The sequence below is a fragment of the Lutra lutra genome, chromosome 14 (assembly GCF_902655055.1).
Source record: "Lutra lutra chromosome 14, mLutLut1.2, whole genome shotgun sequence".
Classification (NCBI taxonomy): Eukaryota; Metazoa; Chordata; class Mammalia; order Carnivora; family Mustelidae; genus Lutra; species Lutra lutra.
In genome coordinates, this window is record NC_062291.1 from 84,683,898 (window position 1) to 84,688,776 (window position 4,879).

The following is a 4,879-nucleotide window of genomic DNA, read 5'->3' on the forward strand; positions in this document are numbered from 1 at the left end:
GTCCGGGAGGCGCCCGGCGTTAGCAGCTCCGCGCGTAAAGCCCCCGCCGCGCCCTCCCGATTCAAATGAAAACAACCATTCGAATTTGGCGCTAAGCGCTACGATTGGACGGGGCGGTGCGACAGTAGACCAATGGGCAGGCGCGAGGGCGGGGCAAGGGCGGGGCCAGAAGGGAGGGCGCGGGCCCCGCGGGGCAGGAGAGCGGCTGGCGGGCTCCTTGTGCACCTGCGGAAGACGCGGGGCTCCCACCGGGGACGGAGTGAAAAAGGCGGAAACGGAACATGGTCTTACTGCCCGGAAACCCTCTTGCATCCTTTTCTGTACGGACGAACACAGTTGTACACAGTATGTTACTCACTGCTGGAAGGTTTAAAAACTATGAGAACTGGGGCGCCTGGGTGGCTCAGTGGGTTGAGCCTCTGCCTTCGGCTCAGGTCATGATCCCAGGCTTCTGGGATCACAGCCCCGAATAGGGCTCCCTGCTCAGCGGGGAGCCTGCTTCCTCCTCTCTCTCTCTGCCTGCCTCTCTGCCTACTTGTGATCTCTGTCAAATAAATAAATAAAATCTTTTAAAAAATTATGAGAACTTCCCATATCTCCTCAAAGATAACCAATTATAAGCAATATCTAGTGTCTTCCCAGTTATACATGTTATCAGTCCCCTTCGAAAACACACTAAAAAGATCATAATATGCACATTGTTCTATACTTTGTGTTCTCTGCTTAAGTAATCCTGTGGATATTGCCACTGGGGACATCTCCCCCTTTACTTTCTTTTGGATGGCTGCAGAGCACTGGGCTCCAGAAGCCATGATTTCCGTAATCACTACTGTTACTGTGCATTTAGCTTTACGGTAATTTCCTATTAGAAAAAAAAAAACAATCTCCAACTAAAAGAGCCTGTGTGATACAGAACGGATGGCTTCTAAAATAACGGCAGGATTCCTTTCTAGAGCCACTTGCCTGGTTGGGAGGGAAGGGGAGGATCCTGTGGAAAAAGGTGGTGTGAACTGAATGGAGCCAGAACATGCTTCGCTGATGCCTATCCTCCTTGTCACTCCCCCCCCCCCACCAGCTCACCCTACAACCCACAGAGCTGGCTTTCCTTGGTCAGCAGCTGCCTTTCTCGTAGCGTGGACTGGGGACCCCTGAGGAAGTCTGAGATCCTGGCAGCGGTCGGGGGGTCCTTGGGATCAAAACCATGTTCGTAAGAACACCAGACCTTTGTCCTTTTTAGGCTCCTTTTTTCAGTAGGGTGGAGTTTCCTGAACACAGAGGCCGATGTAAAAAACCAGCTGTCTTACTCTATGAGGTATTACAGATTTTTGCAAAAACAGAAAATATTCCTCTTCGTCTCAGTATCTTAAGAAAAGTAGATGTATCTCATAAAAATATGATTTTATGTTCATACGAGACATTTCATTGTTGCTTTGAAATGAATGGACGAATGAAGTTTGAACCTTTCTGCTCCTGAGTGGAAACTCAGAGACAGAGCGCCTTCAGGAATATGGAAAAGCTCCTCGGAGTGAAGTGTGCATGCATAGGACCTCCAACTCCTAATTGTCTGTGACAAGGCTGATGTAGGTAATTTAAATGCGTGGATGCTATTAACCTTCTTCAGAGGATTAATTTCCATCCCCTGCCTTTCCACCACCGCGGAAAGCTCATCTCTGAACAACCCCATAAAATGCTACTTTTGTCACTCTAATTACTGCTTGTTATCAGGGAGGGCTCTGTGACCTTCCTGGGGCAGCCTAATTAGAACTGGGAGGTGCTAGACTTCCTGTCAAATAATCTTACAAACACGCCCCAGTACATGGAGCTGGTTCTCTAGACAGAGCAGGAGTTGCAGGAAGACTCACGGGGTTGTTGGCAAAGTGATGGGTCTTGGCGGGCCGCACTGCCCTCTTTAGACTGTTGGATGGCAAACATTAGCGGGGGAGCTTTCTGCGGGCTTCAGAGCTTGGCCCACCACCTAAGACTACATTGAAAAACGCAGATATTGGTCCTGCGAGAAGAATCCCATGCCCCACTGGCAGGGTTGGCACCTGGACCCCAAGCTTCACTCCAACACCATCGGAGTGTCGAATAGCATGTAGAATGGGGACCCTGTTAGAGCAACAGTCACCAAGATGGCGGGAAAGGGCTTTGGCCTGAAGAGTTTTCAGGGAATCAATTTCCAAGTCTTTAGAGCCCTCACACACTTCTGTCCAAATCATTCAGGCCAGAAAAGTGTCTCTAGGGGGTTCCCTGCCCCAATGCCCCCTCTCCCTGGCCCTGCGCATTCCCCTTGTCACTTTCACTTGCCTGAAATTTACTTGGGTAATTGTCCCAGGCACCCAAGAAGGGACCATTCAAAAATTCCCTTCAACTCTGTGCCCATCCCCTGATTGAAGAGCGTATTTCCAATAAATGGAGCATATGTTTAAAAATATTTATCAACTTTGAAACATATACATTGTTTTGCTCATCTGTGTTCCAGTAAATACTATATTCTGTAATCCCTGACATGTCGTCCAATAGAGAAGGTGGAGGGAGGGAGGCGAGGGGCAGGGACATCCAGGCTCCCCTCCTGGGCAGGCTATGCCCCCACAAGTGTGGTCAGTCTGGGTTGAGTCCCACTCTGGCACTCTGGGAAACACCCTCGGTAGATGCTCCAAGGCCATGTGTGACTCCCAAGGCTGCAGGAAGGGGTCGTGGTGCCAGGCTTCCCCGGAGCCCCTTGCTTCCTAACTTCTCTTCCATTCCAGATCTCTTATTCACCCCTCCTCAGGCCAGGCTTCCAGTCTCTGGGGCAGAGGAGGGCCTCAAAGTGGGGGCTGCGGGACAGAGCAAGTGGCCAGCCCTAAGTCAGCACTCTTTTCCCTGGGGCCCCAAATTAGGTGGACACTCTTTCTTGAGCAAGATCTCAATTGCCTCTCACCCAGCCCTTTAGCCAGCATTCTGTGGGAGGGCAGTCCGGTGGTCTTGAGGTTGTGGGTCCCATGGGTTCCCAGCTGCTCCCCACACCGGGTGCCCTGGGCCTTTCTTCCTGGCTTGTCTGGGAGGTCAGGTCCACCTAGGTCCAAGCATGTATGGGACCACAGTTCTTCCCACCTTCAAATTCTGTCTGCATTTACCCATTCTCTACAAATCTGAAAGGGAGGTGCCATAATCCTGCTGATCTCTGGGACCTCAGCTCTGGACCATCACCAGCTCTAGAGCCATCACCATGGACAGGGAGTGAGCGGCTGTGCACGTTACCCCCAGATCATATGACTTGCTGGCTAATGCCCTTCAGAGGCTGTTAACTGCTTTTGGGATAGACTCCAAACTCCTGCCAGGACCTAAGAGGTCACAGGAGACCTTGGACCTCCTGCCTCCTTGATCTCCTTGATCCCAATCCACTTCAGTGCCCTAACCACTGAGCTCTTCCTTCCTCAAAGACGCTCAGCTCCCTCCAGCCTGAGGGCTGCTGATTCTTCTCTTCTCTCTCCTGGATGTTCACTGGGTCAGGAAGAGGAGGTGAGCTTTGCAGAGTGATCGAGCCCCTCCCAGAACAGGTAGTTGAAGACTCTACCTGGAGAGGAAGCATCCTGGTTGTGCCCAGACCCGCGAACACCTGCTCCAGCCAAGGTGGGTTTCCACGTCAACCGTGTGTGCTCATCATGGATTAATCTGGAGAAAAGGGGAATCAGAACCGTGATCTCTACTCTCTGAGTTAGGAAAAAAGAAAACAAAACAAAACTGGGACAGAACATGGCATCGAAACCATGAAAGAAATTTTGAAAAACTTCTTTTCTTTTAATTTAAGAAGCTAATACTATATGCTGTCATTATAGAGTATTTGGAAATATACAATTGTGGAAGGAAGAAAAATTTACCCTGAGATGAACAGAAGAAAATCATGTTTTTGTCTGTGTAATGTTTCTTTTGCTTAATAAACATATTTGTGTATACACATTCCATTTTATTTCTTATGCTTTCATTATCATTAAACATTTTCTCTTTCATTCTTGGTGAATGTCAGTCACCTTAAGGACCCTATTTCAGCTCAACATTTAGTTTTTTTTCCTAACATTTGCTTATTACAAATCACGCTGTGATTAACATCAGAAACCTTGTTTTGATGTAACAGATTATTTTCTTAGTTTCTAGCTCCTGAAGCCTATTTGCCGGATCAAATGACATTTGCTTCATATTATCTGTTTGCTTTTCAAAAAGGTTGTAACAATTTATCTACCCAGATCAATGCTTGAGAATGCCTGTCTTACCATTGGCTCTTTGCATTTACATTTTCTGTTAATTTCTCTGCTAACTTGATAAGCTGAAGGCATTCAATTTGAATTTTAAAATTACTAGTTAGGTTGAACACTTTTCCTTACGTGTTTAAACTTTTCATCTTTTTGGCTTTGGGCCAAGAGTCTTTCTGTGTCCTTTGCCTAATTTTCCGGTCATGTTCTAAAGTTTTCCTTATTTATTTATTTCACAAATATATACATCCTTGCTCAGCCAAGTTAGTGAAATTTTTAGAGTCGGTCATTTAGCCAAAGAATATTTAAAGCCATGCATTGGATTCCTTAGATAAATGTGTGTGAAGAATAAAACTCTCCAGCTGTCTGAGAGAGTTCTGTGTGTGGCTGACACACATGGTGGGGCGCGGATTCAATGAAACAGCCATTGTCAGATGAGACCCCAAAGCTCACAGTGAACCCCAGTACTGTCAGAGAAGCCCTCTCACCGAAGTAGCAGAGAGAGGAATTGCAGAGGAATATACATGTATCATAACGAAAGAGAGAATGACTCCCTTGGAGAACAGGGAAAACACACCGGGAAGTCAGGTTCCTCGAGTAGGCAGCCCTGCAGGGGACCGGTGCAGAGACGTCCCGTCGGACCTGGA

At 47.8% G+C, this 4,879-nt stretch overlaps 1 long non-coding RNA gene across 2 annotated transcripts; it reads left to right on the forward strand.

Annotated features, from left to right (window-relative positions):
* Positions 1-188: 188 nt before the first annotated feature.
* Positions 189-3,942, forward strand: LOC125084234 (uncharacterized). 2 transcript variants are annotated; one of them, XR_007122552.1, is made up of 4 exons: positions 189-345; positions 1,238-1,312; positions 1,415-1,584; positions 3,142-3,942. It is a non-coding gene; the product is annotated as an uncharacterized LOC125084234 (long non-coding RNA). The 2 variants fall into 2 exon arrangements; XR_007122553.1 differs by having other exon boundaries at positions 1,415-1,580.
* The last annotated feature ends 937 nt before the right edge of the window (positions 3,943-4,879 follow it).